Source organism: Dasypus novemcinctus, chromosome 10 (assembly GCF_030445035.2).
Source record: "Dasypus novemcinctus isolate mDasNov1 chromosome 10, mDasNov1.1.hap2, whole genome shotgun sequence".
Classification (NCBI taxonomy): domain Eukaryota; kingdom Metazoa; phylum Chordata; class Mammalia; order Cingulata; family Dasypodidae; genus Dasypus; species Dasypus novemcinctus.
Window position 1 is genome coordinate 124,179,954 of NC_080682.1, and position 22,899 is coordinate 124,202,852.

At 37.6% G+C, this 22,899-nt stretch overlaps 1 long non-coding RNA gene across 3 annotated transcripts; it reads right to left on the reverse strand.

Moving 5' to 3' along the window:
• Positions 1-3,333: 3,333 nt before the first annotated feature.
• On the reverse strand, positions 3,334-22,507 carry LOC111759778 (uncharacterized). 3 transcript variants are annotated; one of them, XR_009187721.2, is made up of 5 exons: positions 22,382-22,507; positions 21,088-21,229; positions 17,362-17,437; positions 7,206-7,346; positions 3,334-6,934 (listed from the first exon to the last, which is right to left on the reverse strand). It is a non-coding gene; the product is annotated as an uncharacterized lncRNA (long non-coding RNA). The 3 variants fall into 3 exon arrangements; XR_011650001.1 differs by having other exon boundaries at positions 21,088-21,258; positions 22,382-22,484; XR_011650002.1 differs by having other exon boundaries at positions 21,088-21,232; positions 22,382-22,481.
• Between the last annotated feature and the right edge of the window lie 392 nt (positions 22,508-22,899).

Here is a 22,899-nt window from a genome sequence, read left to right on the forward strand (position 1 = left end):
CTGTTAATGAGAGATTGGCCCAACAATCTAATACACAATTTGAGATTGAGAGGACTCGGAAGTTTGGATTGTGGCCAAACTTGTCTGAGTTTCCTAGTATAACTGCAACAAAACTAGGATTGAATGATATAATTTAAAAATATTTAAGAATATATGGTTTGTAAAAAAATAATGTGCTTGCGACTTTTTTATTAGTAGTAAGCTAAAACTTTAAACCTTTTTTAGGTTTTTAAAGTTTATTGCCAGTTTTTTTTTCAGTGATTACATCTTACAGTCAGAAGATAATAATTGCTTACGGTAATTTTGGAACATGCATAAATATGTTACTAAGAAAATCAACAAAAAAATCCCACCACCCAGCAATAACTACTAAATCACTAAAATAACTCATTGATAAATTTGTTTTCATTGTCCCCCTCCCCCACCCCCTCAGACATTTATAGGTGTTGGGGTTACGCTGTAAGTCAGGGGGTTTTAACCAGGGGTTCACAGATCCCCAAAGGGTCTGTGGAGAGATTTCAGGGCGTTTGTGAGCTTGAATTGATAAAAATGCAAGAGAGCATTATTCTTGTGGGGACGTGTTGGTGTGCGTGTGCTCTTTATATTTAAAAATACACGGTATAGTGTGGACTTAGTATGGTGGTTATTTTGATGTAGGGTGTTGAGTGCAGTGGATAACTGCCTGCAGAAAGGCTGGTATGGATGGTGGAGATGGTTTTGTGACACCGTGGGAAAACTCAAATTTCTAAATGTTTGCCAGAAGTGACCATTTGCGTGGATGTCGAACCGTGTTAGGTTATCAGGTATTAAAATTACGTGACAAGTTGTAAAACATAATTTTGAATAATCCTAAAATTAATATAAAGACGTGCTGATGTTGAGTGTCATAAAACTATGTGCCACTATATTCTGAGAAGGGGTCTGTGTCTTTCACCCGACTGGCAAAGATGTCCGCGGAACAAAAAAGGTTAAGAACCCCTGCTATAGATGGAAGTTTATGTTCTTTTTTTTTTTTTTAAGGAACACTGAAATTGGTACGTGTGTGTGATTTTAAAAAGACAGTGCATTTCATTCCTGGTCACACTTTTACCTCCTTTCCCACACTGGTGCTGACTGCCACCAACTGTTTGAGAAACTTACTGGTGTTTATGTGCATAATTAATATAACCTTTAAATCCAGTTTCTTCCCTCTTTTTCTCTAACGCTTACTACACACACACACACACACACTTACATGATGTCTTGAGATTTTTCCCATGTCATAAAAGCAGTGCCATAGAATGATTAAGAATGGAACTTTGAAATCAGACCAGGATTTAAATTCTGACTGCAATTTAGTAGCTAAATGACTTTAATCTAATTATCATAGAACTCACCAGGCTTCAATTTTCTCTTCCATAAAATGTAAATACTGATTGTTTACCAACTATGTGGATGTTACTAGTATTAAAATCATTGAAATAACATAAAGCTCTTAGTACAGTACATTGCATTGCCCATAGTAGGTCCTCAATAAATGAAAAACATTTTTGCTTTGAAATGTTCTGCAGAAATAGAATGATTGAATGATATTAAATCATGTCGCTAGAAGTACCAAAATATTTTCATTTTGTTAGAAAACAATAGTCATTCCTCTGTTGTTGGCACTGAAGTGGTTTACAATATTTTCTTTTGTAAATAATAAACATCCTTGTATACAAGTATTTTTCTGAATCTCTATTTTTTTCAGTCTAGATCCTTAGATGTAGAATTCCTAGGGAAAAGAGTATGAATGTATTTAAAACTAATTATAGACCTATTGTAATTTCCAGTAGATTATAAAAATTTACACTCCCAATAACAATAAATGAAAGTCCCAAGTTCATAGCATTCTTTAAGCCTTAAAAGACTATAACTTCTAAGTAATTTTGCCTTCTTTGTATTTGTAAATTCACTCCTCATGTTTTTGCTCATTTTTTTATTGTGAAGCTAATGATTTTAATTTTGGTTTTAGGATTTTTATAATTTAAAAAATATTAAAACTAACATTTTGGAAATATATTTTTCCTCATACTTGGTCTTTATTTTTGTTCATGGTATTTTTAAATGTAGAAATGTTTAATCTTTATGGAGTCAAATCTGTTCATTGTTCCCTTTATGATTTCCCCCCACTGTTTTTATACTTACATCTTCCTTTTCCCAGTGGAGTCTACTATATATGTATATGTACTGTGATTTATTTCTGTGTTTTCTAGTCTGTTCTATTATTTCATTTGCTTTTTTAAGGTTTATTATGTTTTTTTTTTTTTTTAAGTCTAGGGTTTGCTTTCATTTCCTCTTTTTTCTTGTTTACTGATGAAATAATGTAATGTGTGAATTTATCTTTGTATATGTTTTAGTTTGCCAGGGCTTTGTAGTTTGCTCCTTATAAAGACTTTAATTGTATTTGATTAGGGCCTACCCTAAGCCAGTTTTGCCTTACCCTAACTAATAACATCTTTAAAGTTCCTATTTACAAATGGTTTCACATGTACAGGATCATGGGTTAAGACGTGAATATGTCATTATTCAATCCATAACAACATACTTTAGTTCCCTGTCATAAATGATATAGTGTTCTCCTTTTCTCATTTTCCTAAATAGCCTAAAGTTGTGATTATAATTTTTCCATTAGCCCAGTAGATTTTTAAGAGTACACTATTAAATTTGCAAATATATAAAATATTTGTTTCTTGTTGAAACCTTATTAGTATTGTTTACATCACTGTAGTCAATAAAAAAGGGTTATATAATTTCTACTTCTTTTAGAATGTATGAGTAATTCTTTGTTGCATGGTATATGATTATTTGGGATATATTATTTGTAGCATTAAATTGTATATATTCTCTACAATTTTATGATAGTGGAGGTAGGTGTAAAGTAATGTGTTTGAAAGTTGAAAACATCAAAAAGTTCTTTAACTGTAATTATCTTACTTATTATTAATAAAAATCTTATATATGTTAACATGTTATTGTCAATTCTTTTTTGTTGTTGGGAAATGGATATTTATTATAGAACTCTCACTACTTCATTATAAAATATTTATCAAAATAAAAACAAATTTCGGTAAGGCACAAAGATGCATCTATCTATAAAATGACAACTTTATTTAAATTCTGTAGCAATATTTTGTAAACAATCCAATGTTTATCAATAGGGAAACAGTCACTCTGGAGTCCTCTTTACCCTGCTTTATTTTTTCTTTATGGCGCCTACATGCTGACACCAGCTCAGCAGTAGGTTGGCTCAAAGGGAAGGCGACACAGAACTTAAGAAATAAAGGACAGAAAGAAAGACCACAAGAGAGGAAATAAAGATGGGACCAGGGGACTCACAGTTTCCAGAACTGAGAACCTCGACCCCAGTTTCCATATCATATTTATTGGAAATAACCAAGCAGCTGTTCATTATCAGAACTGCAACATCTACAATAATAGGGAACAGGTCATACAAAGTTCAAATGCCTCCCCATGCAAACAATATTTGTGCTGACCAGACAGAGTTCCGATTGTTTTCTTCTGGTCTTTTTCTTGGACCGCTTCTCCGTTATAGAACACCTTGAAAGCAGTCTTTACCAGGGCTGAAGTTGGCAGTCCTAGCCCTCCTACTTTTTGCAATTTGCAAGGAATATCAGGAGCATTCTGACAAATCGAAGATTGGCTGACATTCCTCCTGTTAACAAGAGCTTATGGGTCTAACTGACAATATGCCTCTAGGAGTTTCTCCAGGAATATGCATGGATTTTCATCAGACTTTGGAGCAGTTTCTTGAATTTTGCCCGCTATACAGATCAGATGTTGACAATGGCGTATGTACATAAAAATATCCCCAGGTTGTCCTTGGGCATCTATCCCTGTGTTTGCCAGAGAGGGATTAGGCCCTGGTTTTGCCTTCCTGCGGAGAGGGGCCCTGCCTAAAAGATAAACCATTGGTGTGGTGGGGAGAGCATTTTTGAGGGATCTAATAGCAATTTAGATCTATTTCCATGCCCCTGATAATGGAGGTGGGAGAGGCATAGGTCTCAATTCTCAGAGAATAATAGTATCTAAGAGTTCATCAGTCAAGTTAGAGTCTGGGAGGGTTTTTTTTCCTGGTTTCTATCCCCCTCATCTTTGCAATATTTTATTCTAGCTTTTGTATTGATGGTTGATTAACTAATTCCTTAGCTAGCTGTGGTTGAAGTCATCATTTTCTCTAATCCTAGTATTCTGGGGACCCAGATTCTGACTAACTGGTAATACAACTTGTCCAACACATTCTCTGTGAAGTTTCTCAATTTGGGCTAATACCATAAAGCATTGGATGTAAGGAATTTCATTCCATTTATGTAAACTTGTGCAGGATCAGTCTAACTGTAGAAGAGTGTTATACTCTAAAGATTCTTGTGCTGGCCATTTCTGCTCACCTTCTAAAATAAGGGTTCTTAACCTTTTGCTCCATGGACCCCTTTGCCAGTTTGGTGAAAACCATGGACCCCTTACTAAGTCCATACTATACTATGTATTATTTAATAAATGTATCACACCTGCACCAACCCAGTCCCACAAGAATAATGTTTTTTTTCTATTTCAGTTCAAGCTCACAGACCCCTTGTTAAGAACCCCTGTTCTAAAGCATACTGAGGCCAGACTTTCTCACAAAGGCGGATCGTTATCCTTTTGTATAGATTCATATATAAATTGTTCCCAGTGATTAATGATACAACCCAGTGGGTTGCTTTTTTTCTTCACTCTTAAACTCTGGTTATTTCCCATCTAGATAACAAATACAGAAACTAAGACCTAGGCCACCAAGCTCAGGCAGCTCTCTTTCCTATTCCAACATTTCACCTGTTAACAAGACAGTTGCTATGTACAGCATTGGCAGGAAATAGTGCATCACTGAACATACCTAGAATAACAAACACACAACACACTGGTTTTCCTTCCTACCCCACTGCTGTTAAGGATCCTGGACAGGCGAGGCAAAGATTCCTGTCTGACTCTCAAAACAGTCTTGTGGCTGCAGAGCCGGGGTTTGAAAATGTGTTACCTAGGAGGTCCAGGAATCCACTGAGCAGCGTCATTCTCACAAGGACGCCTATCCCATGTTGGGCACCAAACTGAAGAAGGGTCGGGGTGGTCCTAGAATGGGTTCATTCACTTGGCGCGGCAAAAATAGAGAAATACTAAACTAGGCTAGGAAGGAGAAGAAGATTTACTCAGCAGCAGGAGACAGGAGATTACAGTTTAAATCACCCTTCCCAAACTGCAGAAATTCTAATATTTTATACCATTGCAATATGAATGGATACTTGAAGCAAAGCTGGATACAGATTCCTTCATTGATAAATATTAAGGGGTAGAACATGGTGGGGTGGGTTCCAAACAAGGCTGAGTTACAAGGTAATGATCATTACCAGAGATCAAGATTCTGGGATAGGAAAGTACAGAGTAGGGGTCAGTCACAGGTGTTCTGTATGGATATCACACAGGAGGGTGGAATGGTTAGGAATATGCAAGGAAGAGGCTAGGTTTTGCATAACCATATAGGGATGAGACCTGTTAAGAATGACAATCATAATAGCAGGTCTGGGCTAAATCCCATCAGTTTCGGCAGTTTCAGATACTAATTTTTGCTATTTTTTAATAATATATTTATTTATAAGTTATATACATATATACAATTCTTTTAACAAATTAATTTTAAAAATCTGTATTACCAAAGCATAAATCCATCCATCCAAAGTGTACAATCAGTGGTTGGTATAATCACAGAGTTGTGCATTCATTACTTTAATCATTATTAGAGCATTTTCATTTATTCCAATAATAATAAAACAGATAAAACCTCAACATCTCTCAATCTCTCTATGCTTACCCTGCTGTTCATAGCTGCTTTTCTATTTCTTTCTCTCTAGTTTGTCTTCAAATTTTATAAAAACAGATATATGTAATATCACCCATATTCGTATTTCACGTCAGTTTTGTCCCATGTTACATTTTTTAGCTTTCCTTCCAGTAATATACATGACCTTAGATTTTCACTTTCAACCATTGCCATACCCATATAATAACCCTGCTAGTTACAAACACTATGATATATTTTCTATTCATATCCAGAGATTTACAAACAACCTTTTTACCAGTTCTCACAGGTTAAACCTCAGCTTTCTATTCTCTACCCTCATTCCATTTTCTGGTGACCTATATTCTGATTATTAACTGCATGAGTTTGCACAGTATATTTAGTTCATAATAGCACAATATTCAGTATTTGTTCTTTTATGTCTGGCTTGCTTCACTCAACAGGCTATCCTCCAGGTTCATCTATATTGTCATATGCGTCACGATTTCATTTCTTCTTAAAGTTGCATAATATTTCAATGTGTGTATATACCACAATTTATTTATCCATTCATCTGTTGATGGACTTCTGGGTTGTTTCCATCTTTTGGCAATTTTGAATAATGCCACTATGAACATCAGTGTGCTCAATTCTTCTGAGTGTATATCTAGAAATGGTATTGCTGGGTCACGTGGCAAGTCTGTATTCAACTTCCTTAGGAACTGCCAAACAGTCCTCCACAGTGGCTGTACCATTCTACATTCCCACCAACGGCGAATAAGCTTTTTATCTCTACACATCCTCTCCAGTACTTGTAGTTTTCCAACTTTTTAATAGAGAGGGGTCTTAGAGCCCTTGGGCAGATGGATGGAACTTTCTTGCTTGTAGTTGTAGATACTCTCTGGTTTTTGGGAAGGGAGTTGTCCACCACCATCCTTTTGTTAGTTACCCTGGGCGAGTCCATTGAACTGGAATGTAGCTTTTGGTTGCAACTCTGCTGAGATTCAGGGCTCAGCCAGCATATGGACAGCCAGAAGATTTAAGTCTCTGGGACATGTATTTAATGGGTATAGTGCTAACTGTAGGCTAAAATAAAAAGGCAGGAGAACTGTGTGTAGGAAAATTATAAATGAGTATAACTCTGATACTATGGGGAAATAGTTTATCATATATTCCAAGATAAGGCCCATCAATGGGGCCTGATTTCCTGGGGTTGTCTGCCCTGCCTATAGTGTCTTGATGAGCTATATAGAGCTCTCAGGAGCACCCTTCCTTGAGTTACTGTTTATTGTGGCAGTCAGAGAGACCCTTTTCAGAGGTGCATAAGCATAACCTTTGGAATGACCTCCCAACTTACCTGGAAATGTCTTAGCCATAGAAACTCATTTGTATTTAATAATTTCCCCCTTTTGGTATAGGTCTTTTCCAAATGCATCATGAGTTGGTGCTTGGAAATAATCCTTTGATGCCAGGGTGTTTCATCCCTGGTAGTCATGTCCTACATTGGAGGGAAAGTAGTGAATTAATATCCTGAGTTTGGCTTACAGTGAGGCCACATTTGAGCAACAAGGAGGCTTTCAGGAGGTAACTCTTAGGCAATAAATATTACTAGACAAATTTTCAATTTCATAAGAACAAGGTTCATAAGTGCATCAATATTAAGGTCCTGGTGTGTTGGTCTGTCCTCCTTTGCTAGGCACTGCCTATGTGCTCTAGCGATTCTTGCCATTCTATGAGAAAATGTATTAGGGCTCCCCAGGATGAGAATTTAATATTCTGTCAGTTATTCTGTTCTCCACTTACCGAGACAATACCCCATGATCATATGTACATAGTTGTATTTCACAGAAGCATGCCCCAGGTGTACCCCTCCCCACATCTCCCCACCACTAATACCCCACACCGGTGATCCTCCCTAGTCACAGTTGTAACCCTTCTGCAATCCAAAACCTCCCCCAAAACAAAGCCAACAACAAAAAAGGTAAATTAAAAATGAAAAAATTAAAAAAAATTTTTTTTGCATTGTGCATTTCATTGGTTATCTTTTATGTATATAGACAATTTTTCTGAATGTTCCCCCTTTGTCTTATTTTTTTCACTTTATTTTCCAAAAATCTTTAGGTTACAGAAAAGTCGCATAGAAAATTTAGGAGATTCCCATGTACCCCTGTTACCCCCCACATCCTCCCCTATTAATAACATCCTACATGAGTATTTGTTAAAATTGATGAACAAATATGGAAGCATTGCTACTAACCATGGTCAATGGTTTACATTATGGTTTACCTTTTGTGCCATATACTTTTATAGGTTCTGACAAAATGTATAATGGTCTTATCCTCATTGCAAGATCATGCAGAACAATTCCAGTGCTCCAGAAATGCCCCATTTTCCACTCATTGCTCCCTTCTCCTCCCCTCAGAACCTATGGCAATGACTCATTTTCAATTTTTGAAGAATAAGGTTGATAGTTACATGCCTTAATATTAAGAGGTTGACATACTGGTCTGTTTTCTTTTAGTAGGTGCTGCCTATGTAGTCGAGAGGTTCTTGCCCCTCCATTTGAGAATGTATCAGAACTCTCCATGATCGGGGTTTAATATTTTCTTGTTTAATGGGTGGGTCTTCACCCACTGAAATAACACTCTAAACCAAGATGAACACATTCATATTCCATAGAAGCATGCCCTATGTGTACCCTTTTCCACATATACTCCCACCACCAATGTCCTGCACTTGTGACCCTCCCCTGCCATATTTACCAAAAAAACATATTACCATCCTTTTAGTTTCAAAAACATCCTACAAATCCTGAGTTCACCTATTCCTTCCTCCAGTCCTCCCCTTAGTTCCATGTATAGTCCATCCCAACCTCCCCACCCAGCTCACCCATACCATCGACCCTGCTCAGGTCCTTGCACCACCATCGCCCATGTCTTCAGCCAAACCACCCCTTCTACCCTGTGGGTTTTGCCTGTATTGCACATTGTCTCATCTCACTCTATACCCTTTCTGTCTCCTAATAACCTGTCTTCCAGACTCTAGCTCTATGAGTCTGCTCAATTGACTTAGGTCCTATCAGTGAGGTCAGGCAATGTTTGTCCTTTAGTTCCTGGCTTACTTCACTCAACATAAGGTCTTCAAGATTCACCCATGTTGTCTTTCCTTCATTTCTTTTTAGAACGGCATAATATTTCATTTTATGTATATATACATTATCCATTTATCTTTTTTTCCCACTTTAAATTTTTTTAAAAAGATATTTAGATTAAATAAATGTTACAGAGAATATATAAGGGATTTCCATATGCCCTGCTTCCCATACCTTTCACATTTTCCCACAATAGCAACATCTTTCATCAGTGTGGTACATTCATTGTAATTGATAAACATGTTTTGGAGCATTGCCACTAAGCATGGATTATAGTTTACATTGTAGTTTACATTTATACTCTCTTCTATTCGACTCTGTAAGTTATGGTCAGAGATAATAATTGCCTGTATCTGTCATTGTAATGTCATTCAGGATGATTCTCAAGTCCCCAAAATGACCTCCTATTACATCTGTTTTTCCCTATCCTTAACCCCAGAACATCCATGGATCACTGCCTCTACAACAATGGTATTTCTTCCATTGCTAGAATCAGAATAAGTTTATAGTAGAATACCAATAGTTTATTTTAGTCCATAGTTTGTTTCCACAACCTGAGGACTCTGGAATGGTGATGCCCATTCCACCATTAATTGAAGGGGACTTTGATCCCATACATCTGATGGATGGAATTCTCTTGTTTTCAGTTGTAGGCACTCTTGATTCCTTGGTATGTTGTTTGTCCATCATCTCACCATTTTCCCTTTTTTTTTTTTTTAAATTTATTGAAGTATATCCCTCATGCATAAACATACATAAACAATAAGTATATAGTAATGTTATGAACTTGCAAAACAAACATATAACATCATACAGGATTCTCATAACTAAACCTACCACCAATACCTTGCACTGTTGTTAAACCTGTTTAATGATTAAAGAACATTGTCAAAATAACCAAAGTATTTTCCCTCAATCTACCCTATTATTATTATCTTTATATCATTTATATATGAACATATATAAACAATTAAGTGTATAGTAAAAGTTGTGAACTTATAAAGCAAACATGCATAACATCATATGGGGGTCCTATACAACAATCCTCCACCAACACTTTGCATTATCGTAGGTGTTTGTTACAAATTATGAAAGAATATTGTCAAAATCTTACTCCTAATTATACTCCTTATCTTACAGTTGGTGTTTTCCCCCCCAACCCACTCTATTATTAGTTTTTAAATATATTTTTTATGACAGAAGTTGCAAACTTATAAAACAATCATGCACATGTGCAGAATTCCTAAACAACACTCTTCTATCAACACACCACACTGTGGGAACATTTGTTATAGATAATATCATCTGATTGTTACCACGTCCATAGTGTACATTTAGCACACTTTTTCCATACTCCCCATTATCAACTTGCATAGATGCAAGAATATTATATTATTATTGCTAACCACAGTCTGTAGATCACTCCAGTTGTATTTTCCCTGTGCTTCTCCACATTCCCAACAATCTGTGGTAGTGATGTACATTTGCTCTAGCTCACAAAGGACACTCTTGCATCTGTACCATCAACCACAATTCTCATCCACCTCTTGGTTTACTCTGCTATTCATTTCCTAGATTATTTTCTAGCATTCTGTCAATTGGCATTTCCATACCTAGACTATCATTTTCAGCCACATCCCCATTTAGAAAACAGCTGTTAATCACTATTTGTTACTATTCACTCTATGCATTTCCACACTTTTACAGTAAAGCTAATTAAAACTTTTATATACATTAAATATCAGTAGTCCATCTCAGTCCTCCTTTCATCTCCTTTAAGTATCCACCACCTACCACCAGGTCTTGAAGATATTTTCCTAGAATTTCTTCTAGAAGTTTTGTGGTTCTTGCTTTTATTTTTAGGTTTTTGATCCATTTTGAGTTCATTTTTGGATAAAGTGTGAGATGGGGGTCCTCTTTCCTTCTTTCGGCTATGAATATCCAGTTCTTTCAGCACCATTTGTTGAATGGACTGTTCTGCCTCAGCTGTGCGGGTTTGACAGGCTAGTAAAAAATCACTTGACTATACATATGAGGGTCTGTTTCTGAACCATCAAATTGGTTCCATTGATCTATGTGTCTGTCATTTTGCCAGGACCATGCTGTTTTTACTACTATAGGTAGGTAATATGATTTAAAGTCTGGAGATGAGGGTTCACTTTTCCTTTTTATGATGTTTCTGGCTATTCAGGGCCCCTTACCCTTCCAAATAAATTTGATAATCATGTTTGCAATTTTTTTTTAAACACCAGTGGAATTTTTATCAGGATTGCATTTAATTTGTGTACCAATTTGAGTAGAATTAACATCTTAATGATATTTAGTCTTCCAATCCATGAACATGAAATGTTCTTCCAGTTATTTAGGCCTTTTTTGATGTAACGTTGAGTTGCAGTTTCCTGAATTACAAGTGCTTTACATTGTTAATTAAGTTTATTCCTATTTGAGTTTTATCTGTCATATTTTATTTTCACCACTGTTTTGACACTTTTAGTTACTTTTATTGATATAATCTTCATTTCTAGACTTTCTTTCAGGCTTCTCTTCTCCTGTCTTTTTTTTTTCAGGCTGTAGCACGCTCTAGTATTTCCTTAATATCTGGTCTCTTGTGTAGAAATTCTTTCATTTCTGTTAATCTGTGAATATTCTAATCTTGCTCTCATTTTTGAAAGACAGTCTTGCTTGACATAAGATTCTTGGCTGGAAGTTTTTCTCTTGTATCTTAAATATATCAGATCACTGTCATCTTGCCTCCATGGTTTCTGGTGAGAAATCAGCACTTAATCTTATGGGGTATCCCTTATATGTTATGCATTGCTTTCCTCTTGCTGTTTTCAGAATTCTCTCTTTGTCTTTAGCATTTGACATTCTGATGAGTCTGTGTCTCGGAGCTGGTCTATTTGGATTTTTTTTGGATGGGAGTATGTTGTGCTTCTTGGACATGGATATCTATGTCTTTCAACAGGGTTGGGAAATTTTCTACCATTATTTCTTCAAATATTCCTTCTGCCCCTTTTCCCTTCTCCTCTTCTTCTGGGACACCCATAACACATATGTTTGCACGCCTTTTGCTGTCATTTATTTTCCTGAGACCTTGTTCAATTTTTTCCATTCTTCATCTCTTCTTTTGTATATTCAGTTTCAGAGTCATTTCTTCAAGCTCAACAGTCCTTTCTTATGCCTACTCAAATCTGCTATTCTATGATTCCAATGATTTTAAAATTTCATTTATTGCACATTTCATTCCCATAAGGTCTGCTATTTTCTATGTATGCTTTCAAATTCTTCTTTGTGCTCATTCAATGTCTTCTTAATATCCTTAATCTCTTTAGCTATCTCATTGAATTTATTAAGGAGATTTGTTTGAACATCTCTGATTAGTTGTCTCAACTCCTTTATGTCATCTGGAGGCTTATCTTGTTCCTTTAACAGGGCCATATCTTCCTGTTTCTTAGTGTGGATTGTGATTTTTGGTTGGTATCTTGGCACCTGGCTTACTAGAGTATTTATCCTGGGTTTAGTTTTTCTCTTTATTTTAGGGCTTCCTGACCATTCTCCTTTGCTGGTTGTGCAGTAGGAGCCAAGGATGTAGTTGGTGCTATAAGCTTTGGTGGCTCAAGCTGCCCTCATTACCCCAGGGACCAGTGAAGCTTCCCCCAACTTTCTCCATTGCCATGGGTAGGGACAGTGTCACAGCTGTGTGGAATAATCCAAATTGTGCAGGCCTAGATGGTAGTTGCCCAGAGAGCTTCATGCTCCTTTCTCCCCTGCCTGGGGCGGGGATGGAGCTGCAGGTGTGGGCAACAATCTGTGCAGTGCAGGTCCAAGATGGCCGCAATTGCCCTGGTAGACATCTGATTATTCATTATTTTGTCTGTGCCAGCGAAAGTTGCCTGCAATTACCCGGATAGGCTGGTACAGGGTCCACCAGCCTCCTCCCTGTCAGAGGCCGGGCTGAAGCCTAGGTGGGCTGCAGGCTTATCTGCATGAAAGAAACCAGTTTCTACCATCACTGTGAGTTTTGGTTAGCTTGGCATCCCCTCAGGCTGGGGTTGGAGTCAAAATGGCACCCACTCGCCTCTTTCTGTCATGGAAAGATTCATACTGTAGCTGTTCTTAGGGTTATATCCTAGCCAGCTGAGTCTACTAATCAATAGCCAGAATTGGTGGCTGTCTCCTCCTCCCCTGTTTCTGGGAAATGGAACCTCCAATTCTTGTCCCAGAACAGCTCCTGGAGTGGCTCATGCCGCCAGAATAGCATGATCACTGGCCTCTGTGGCTTGGCCGGTAATTTCCTGGAGAGGCTGGTACAGGTCCCCCCAGCTTCCTCCCTGCTGGAGTTGGCACTGGGGCCTAGGCTAGAGCTGCAATCTGACCTGGGTGGAAAGAAGCTGGTCCCTACCAGCACTGGGATTTTCAGTCTGCCCCGCTTTCCCTCGTGCCAGGTGCAGAGTTAAGATGGCAGCCCCTGGTCTCTTTCTGACTTAGACAGGCTCAAACCTTAGCTGTTCTTAGGATTATACTTTAGCCTGCTGAATTTACTCATCGGTAGCTGAATTTGGTGCCCAACTGTCCCTTCCTCCTTCCTTTTTGAGAAGTGGAGCTTCCAATTCCAGCCACGGAACAGCTCCCGAGGCTGCTTGTGCCTCCAGTGGAGGATGGGCACTGGTCTCCCAGGCGTGGAGCCTCTACTTACGAGTCTTCTCTGCAGATGGGCAGTGTCCATCCTCCAAGTATTTGGCAGGATGCTTTTCTAGTCTCCTGGAGTCCCCAAACAGGTGCTTCAGCCAGCTCCAGGTAGCTCTGGGTGCTTACTAACTGCCCTGTAGCCAGAGCTGACTCTAAGAGCTCCTTACTCTGCTGCTGTCTTGCTGGTTCACCATTTTTCTTTTGATGGACACTTGGGTTGCTTCCAAGTTTTGGCAATAGTGAAGAATGCTGCAGTTAACATGGGTGTGCATATATCTGTTCATGTCCCTGTTATCAATTGGGATTGCTAGATCATATAGCAGTTCTCTATTTAGCTTCCTGAGGTACTGCCAAACCTCCACAATGGCTGCACTATACTATATTCCCATCAGCAGTGGATTAGGGTTCCCAGTCTTCCACATCCTCCCCAACACTTGTAGCACTGTTGTTTTTTTTAACCCTCCCGTCTAATAGGTATACGATGATATCTAATTGTAGTTTTGATTTGCCTTCCCCTAATAGCAAAAGATGTTGAGCATCTTTTCCTGTGCTAAAAAAGCATTTGCTTTTCCTCTTTGGAAAAGTGTCTATTCAAATCTCTTGCCCATTTTTTAAAAAATTATATATTTTTTTCTCTATTTTCTTTTTAAATGTTACATTCAAAAAATATAAGAGGTCCCCATATACCCCCTGGTCTCCTCACCCCACTCCTCCCACATCAACAACCTCTTTCATCATCATGGGACATTCATTGCATTTGGTGAATACATTTTGGAGCACTTAGGTTTGTCTTTTTATTTTTGAGATGTGGGATTTGTTCTTTATGTTCACCCAGGACCTCGTATATGAATTCAGGACCTCAAACATGGGAAGTAGGCACTCATACCTCTGAGCTACACCTCCTCCTCCTCTGTTTTCTAAGGGTTGAGCCCTGCCTGCCTACTTCAGTACCATCTTCTTGAAAGCCCTCGGTGAGACCTGATTGGACTATGTCAGTAAGGTGTGATTCAGGTCAACTTGAGTCTCCATTCTCTTGCTGGGTCTTATATAAACAGACACACAGAGAGAAACAGGGGAAGGGAGCTCTGACATTTTTGACCCTGCCATGTGAAAGAAGACTCAGGGTTTGCTAGCAGCTAATGCTTAAGCATGGAGCTCCTTAGCCCTCAAGAAGCTGGGCCCATGGAGCCTATATCATCAGTCCAGATCTCTTCCTAAGGTCAGCGATAAGCTATCAGGCAAATGGTTCATCTCTCCCCAGGCTTTACTGGTTGAGCTTTCTCTTTTCTGTCACATGGCAGAATGAAAAATGACAGAGCACTCTCTTCCGGTGCTTGTCTATGCGAATGTCCACTTATATCAGACCCAGCAAGGGGGCAGGGAATCAACCTGAGTCATGCCCACTGACATAGTCAAATTGAAAGCCCTTATCTTAACAGGTGCTATAACCAAAGGCACATCAACTGAATGTAATGCAGTTGAAGGGTGTCACACCCAAAGGAATAGATTAATTCACAAACATAATCTTTCTCTTTTTGGGATTCATAGAATAATCTCTAAACTGTCACAAAGACCTAATCCAGTAGTCATGAGGATTAAATTTTTAAAAATTACATAAAATTCTCTTAGCACAGCGATATCTTAACAAGTGGGAATCCATATTGTATTATCTCAGATATCTCTACTTCTCAGAAGAGGAAAATGAATACCAGATTATTAATATTAAACTTTTAGCTTTCTTGTCATGTAGCTCCTCCTTTACCTATAATTTTTGACATCTGTATTCAGTTTTGTGACAGAATTTGAAATACTGCTACTTAATCTTGTGTTTAATTTGTTTTGATAGTCTCTGCTGATAAATTGTATTTTATTTATGCTTCTTAATTTTTATGTACAGTGATGCATTTTATGAATTCATATTTTTCTAAGAATTTTTGTTTGGAATGACATCTTATTGGGACATTAAGTTTTGGGGTCAAAACCCCTTTCTGAAATGTCTTAAAGACCTTGTGATAGGTGGTAGTTTCTTGACCTCCCAAAACACAAGCAACAAAAGAAAAAAAAGATAAATGGGACCTCCTTAATATTAAACACTTTTGCACTTCACAAGACTTTGTGAAAATGGTGAAAAGACAGGCAACTCAACGGGAGAAAATATTTGGAAATCACATATCCAATAGGGTTTACAAAGAGGTCATATAACTCAACAATAAAGAGACAAATGACCCAATTAAAAAATGGGCAAAAGACTTGAGTGGACATTTGTTCAAACAAGAATATAAATGGCAAAAACACATGAAAATATGTTCAGCATCACTAGTGATTAGGGAAATGCAAATCAAAACTACTATGAGATATCATTTCACACCTATTTGAATGGCCAATATTGAAAAGATAGAGAACTACAAGTGTTGGAGAGGATGTGGAGAGATAAGCACACTTATTCACTGTTAGTGGGAGTGCAGAATGGTACAGCCATTGTGGAGGACTGTTTGGCAGTTCTTAAAGAAGCTTAATATAGACTTGCCACGTGACCCTGCAATACCACAACTGGGTAAATACCCAGAAGACCTGCGAGCAGTGACACGAACAGACGTAGACACACCATTGTTCATTGCAGCATTGTTCACAATTGTCAAAAGATGGAAACAACCCAAGTGTCCATCAACAGATGAACGGATAAACAAACTGTGGTGTATATACACAATGGAATATTATACAGCTCTAGCAAGAAATGAAGTTTTAAAGCATATAATAACATGGATGAACCTGGAGGACGTCATGTTGAGTGAAGCAAGCCTGACACAAAAGGACAAATACTGTATGATTGTGCTACTATGAACTAAATATATTGTGTAATTCATAGAGTAAAAACTTGATATGGATCACCAGGAAATAGAATGATTTTAAAGGATGGGAAGCTGGGGAAGCACTGCTGAGGGGTATGGCGTTTTTATTTTGGAGTAATGAAACTGTCTAAATTTTTTTGTGTTGATTAATGCACAATGTTGTGATTGTGCATTAATCACATTGATTATACATTTTGGGTAGATTGTATAGTATGTGAATATAACTCAATAAAACTGCTTAAATAAATAGTTGTACAAGAATATTCAGAAATAGCAGTTATGTATAGCAAGTGAAGCATAGAGAGATTGGAAGGTGAAGAATTTTCTTGTTAGTCTGTTTTTTGTTTATTATTATTATTATTGAAATAATGAACTCTAATAATAGTGAAGTGATGGATGCATAGTATTTGGTTAATAATTATACCAAATACTGTTGATTGTATACTTTAGATGAATTGTTTGCTTTATCAATATGTATCAAAATAATTTGTTTTTAAAACACTTTTCTGTAAAATTCTTGTAGCTATAACTCCATTTATTTCTGGTGTTTGGTTTTGCAGAAGAGAACTTGGAGGAGAAACTAAATTTTTGTTTTTCCATAGGTTATCTGTGCCTTTTTGGAATATTGAGGATGGCCATCACCTTGAAGTGACCTTGAGTTTTTCACAGTTACAAGGAAAAAATGAGAAAAATTCCAGAGCCTTCCCCAGATGGAATTCTTTAGACAACTAATTTTCCCCTCCTTTATTCAACTGTAAAACTAAAAGGCTATCCCTATGAGGAAGCAAGAAAGGCAGGTGAGGATGTTATACAAATTAACCTACCTTACACTTCCTGCCTCCTCCCTTCCAGTCTTCCAGAGAGGACTGCAAGTAGCATTCCTTTAATCAAGCTTGTGCCCTGAATGGAAGAGGAAATAAAAAGCAAATCTTTACTCAGGTTTGCAGTCCAGAGTCCCATTTTACTATATCTTTTTAAAAATAAAAATAAAAACCTTAACCAAAAATTTAATGCTCTTTATTGCCTGGTAAAATCAAATACAAATTCTCTCTGGATGCATCTACTTCAACCTATGTCCCAGAGGACACTCACAATAAAACTGTAAGAAATGTGAGCTCAAAGGAAGCAGATGTGGCTCAAGCATTTGGGCCCTGCCTCCCACATGAGAGGTCCTGGTTTTGGTTCCTGGCACCTCCTAAAGAAGACAAGCAAGATAGTGAGCATGACACAATGAGATCATGCAATGAAGAGACATAATGAGGAAACACAACGAGATACACAAATGGGAGCAGAGGTGGCTCAAGCCATTGGGCGCTTGCCTCCCACACAGGAAGTCTTGGTTTCGGTTCCTGATGCCTCCTAAAAAGAAGACAAGCACTCAACAAACAGACACAGAGCAGACAGCAAGCATAAAGAACGAAGTGGGGGGAGAAATAAATGAATAAATCTTAAGAAAAGAATAGTAAACCTAAGAATTAAAAAAAAAGTGAGCTTACTATAAAAAAAAATAAATAAAACACTATGAGTTAAATTTCCAAAATCAACAGCAAAGAGTTTAAATTATTTAAAGAAATAAAAAGGACTAGAACATAAGTAAAGAGCCAGAAGCCTTAAGAAGCAATAAGCAAATTTGAAAAGGCAGACTGTCTAGAAATAAATAAATATATATGTAATTAACATTAAAACATTTGCGAATGAACTTCAGAGGGATTTGTGAACTGGAATATTGAGGTGAAGAAATTATCTGGGGGGCGGATGACTTGGCCCAGTGGTTAGGGCGTCCGTCTACCACATGGGAGGTCTGCGATTCAAACCCTGGGCCTCCTTGACCTGTGTGGAGCTGGCCCATGTGCAGTGCTGATGCGTGCAAGGAGTACCCTGCCACGCCGGGGTGTCCCCGCGTAGGGGAGCCCCATGCGCAAGGAGTGCGCCCTGTAAGGAGAGCCACCCAGTGCGAAAGAAAGTGTAGCCTGCCCAGGAATGGTGCCCCACACACGGAGAGCTGACACAAGATGACACAACCAAAAAAAAAAAAAAAAGAAACACAGATTCCCGTGCTGCTCACAACAACAGAAGCAGACAAAGAAGCAGCAGCAAATAGACACAGACAACAGATAACCGGGGTAGGGGGGTGGAAAGGAGAGAGAAATAAATAAATAAATAAATCTTTAAAAAAAAAATAAAAAGAAAAAGAAATTATCTGGAATGTAAAACTAAGAAATAAAGAAATGAAAAATATGGAAGACAGTTTAAGAGAAGAGGAGAGTGAGAAAGTCAGTTTGTCTAATCTGGTAAGAAACAGTGAGGGAAAATTTAACTGTGGTATTATATGAAGTGGTAATTGATGACAGTTTTCCAGAAATGATAGAGAGCTACCAAAATCCCAATGATAAGCCTTACCTTGTCATGAGATATTTTTATATATTTTATGTTTTATATATTGTTGAATTTTATTTGCTAACATAGTCTTAAGAATATTTACATCTATATTCAAAAGGGATATTGGGCTCTAGTTTTATTTTCTTTAATGTCTTCCTCTGATTTGGGTATCAGGATAGTATTAGAGTCATAGAATGGATTGAACCCAGGACCTTGTATATGAGATGCAGGCACTCAACCACTGAGCTATTAGTCCCCCATGAGAGTTGTTGTTTTTTGTTTTTTGTTTGTGGGAGGTACTGGGGATCAAACCCAGGACCTAGTAAATGGGAAGCAGGTGCTCAACCACTTGAGCGACATCTGCTCCCTCCCTCCCCAATTTTGATGTAGAATCAGCATTATTTATTGCTTAAATTTTTTGTAGAATCTCCTAGTAAACAACCTGGGCCTGGAATTTTCCCTTTGGGAACATTTTCGCTATACATTTAATTTCTTTAAAAGACATATGGCTAATTCAGGTTATCTTATTTAAAGTTTTCATTTAAATTGCTGCAATTATAAGAATAAATGTGTGGGTGACATTTCCTTATTATCTTTATAATGCCTATATAATCTGTATTAATAACCCTTCTCTCATTGTTAATACTTACAATTCTCGCTTTCATCCTGATTAATTTAGCTAAAGGCTTATTAATTATATTGATTTTTCTCAATCAGCTTTTGGTTTCGTTGATGTTCTGTGCTGTTTAACTTTCCTCTTTTAATTATTTCCATTCTGAACTTTGTTTTTTTTTTTACCTACTCCGGATTTAATTTACTCTTCAATGTCTAGATTAAGTTGGAATCTGAGACCATTGATCTTAGACCTTTTCTGATAAAGAGATTTAGTACTATAAATAAATAAAATCTTTAAAAACATCCTTTATTTTTCCCCACATAGCTAATGCTGTTGGTGTCTCACATTCCTTTTATAGATTGAGATTTCCATGTGGTTCCATTTTTGTTCTGACTGAAGGACTTCCTTCATCATTTCTTATAGTAATGGTTTGTTCGTGATTAATTCTTTCAGATTTTATGTATCTTAAAAGTCTGTTTCTCCTTTGCTTTTGAAAGAAATTGCCCTTGGGTAAATAATTCTAGGTTGACACATTTTTTTTTTTCTCCCTTTCATTATTTAAAGATGTTGCTCCACTATCTTCTTTTTATAAAATTATTTTTCTCTTCTGTCTTTTCTTTTATGGCTTTGCTGGCCCTTTTCCATCCTTTTTTAAAAATTATTTTTTCTTTTACTTTTTTTATTGCTTTGCTGACTTTTATGGATCTTTTCAATCCTTTTTTATTTTCATTTTAAAATCTTTTTATTGTCCTTTTTAAATTAAGTACATAGATCACACAAAATCATCCTTTTTTAAAAATTACTTTTTTTCTCCTTTCTCTCTTTTTTATGGATTTGTTGGCTCTTTTATGGACCCTTTTCCATCCTTTTTTAAAAATTATTTTTTCTTTCTATCTTTATCTACTGTCTTGTATTATTATAGACAAGAAATATTTAAATTCTCCCCCTGTGTAATTGTTTTTCAATAGTCTGTTCTGCACATGCTATCTACTTTGGCTTTCCTGCACTCCCTGCTCCATATCTTCAAATCAGGGAGAATATTGGGCTGTTCCTGAGCCCAGTCCCTTTATGTTGTAAATTGGAAATATTCTGAAGGCTGTAAGTTGGGGTTATTGTAGTGTTCATCTAATTTCTCTTTCGTCTTTCAGTTATCACTGTTATCCATTGCCTAATGTCCAATGACTTAAATTTTTTTTTTTTGCCATATTGAAGTGATACTTATTTCAAGACATGCCATGTTAAAATAAAACAAAAAAGTCAACCCTTGCCTTTAACATTAATATTGCACTATAAAAGCACTTTATAACTCCATCCTGTCTTTGAGCATAAGTTACTGGTATGGGTGCTAATGATTATCTGAAAGCATTTCTCTCTTCAAATCCATAATCCAAGAGCTTTCTGTATATTACAAGGTGTTATTAGTCAGCCAAAGAGGTGCTGATGCAAAGGCCAGAAATCTGTTGGTTTTTATAAAGGGTATTTATTTGGGATAAAAGCCTAGAGTTACTACGCCCTGAAATGTCCACTCAAGGTACCGTAAGAGGTACTTTCTCACCTAAGTCAGTTGCCATATGTTAAAGTAAGATGGTGGGTCTGATCTCTCCTCCTTCCTCTTAAGGCTGCGCGGGCCCAGCTTCTTCTGGTCTCAGCTGTAGGCTGGCATAGGCTTTGTTTCTTCCCAAGCTTCCTCAGCTCAGCTGCTTATAAATAATTTCAAATATTGTCACTATACAAGGTGACAATAAGTAGGAAGTGAAAGAGGAAGAGGAAGGAGAGGGGAATAAAATTCTCACAGTTAAATGGTTTGGTTGCAAAGAGAAAAGGAAATATTACGATGTTGTTGTCTTTTCATCTTTACATGGTGTTAGGTAATGCAACATAAATTCAGCAGGCTGAGCAATAACTCAGAACATTTCTTCCTACAAACAATGCATTTACAAATGTATTTATTAACTTATATAGCAATTTCACAATAACTCGAAAAGAGGGTACACTCCTAGTATATTTGTTTGTGAATGATTTATTTAGATTTAAAAAAATCCTAAAATGAAAGTAGTTAAAACAAAAAAAAGGCAAAGAAATAAATATCACCAAAGAAAAAAGATAACCTGTAGCTTAAATACAAAACTAAATCACTGGTTAATTAACCTAATTATACAGAGCTAATAAAAAGCAAATCCAGACTGAAAGACCCAACATTACCAAAACAAAAAAAAAAACCCAAAAAAAACCAAAGTCTAAAAAATAAGGCATAAATCTGCATAGTATGATTTTCCAGATCTGCCTGTAGGGGTTTTGAGAAAACTGTTTCCTTCTTCAACTTGAAACCACATGTCCTGAGCAAAAGCTGAGGGTTCTTTTATAGGTAAATTTAGAAATCACATTGTTTCTACTGCTTATAATAGTTTTGATCATAGTGCCAAATTAAAATTCTTCCATTATTCTTCTTAAAGAAATTGACATCAACAGTAACTTGCCTGTACAATATTTGAAAAGAAAGAAACTCAAGCAAAAGCTATTCTTTAGAAAGGTTTTTCTAAAAAGCAGAATAACTAACTTGAAATTTTTCAACTCTTGGAATAAGTAGTTCATTAGAACTTTTAAATTTTACCATGAAGATTTAAGTTTTAAAAACCTGTACTGACATATTTGTTCATTTGTTTTTCCAGAGTCTAATAAAACACATGTGAAAGAGTCATTGGATTTGGTCAGAAATACATTTCTTCTACTTTAAGTACCCCGTATGTTCAATGGGATTCATTTTGTAGATGCACTAAAATCCTTTTCTTATTCAAGCCTCGTATCAGCAGGATCTGACTGACGTCCTCCTAGCACGATGCTAGCCTCACCTCGTCTTCCTGTTCTGACATCCGTCCATTTTGGGGTTCGCTGGGACGAGTTAACCTTTGTGGTCCCTAAACCGCTAGGGCTCAGCGGAATCCCGGCGGAACTGGAAGGAGGTGCGGAACGTTCCCGCCGCAGCCCGCCCAGCTGCAGCCCGGCCGCTGGCGCCTCCACGCATCTTGTTCCGGGTCAAAGCCAGGGCCAGTGGTTGCCTGGAGGGTGTTGTCGAGACTGTCCTGAACCGGCGCCCGAGGGGGATGGCAACGCTGTGCTGCCCTGGAGACGCCAGCGGGAGCTGCCTCCGCCGCGCACACCGAGCGGGGGGAGCCCACGCCCCAGCCCGGAGGGCTCCCGGGCTGGCGGCCTCCTTCCCCGCGCCCAGCGCGGACCGGGGACGGCGAGGCGGCAGAGCCGGGCGCACTCGCCAGCGCCTGGCCCCCGTCGGGTTTCCTCCTCCCGTTCTCGGCCTCTTCCTTACTCTTCCTCGGGATCATTTCCTAAAACCTGTCTACTCATGGCCTTT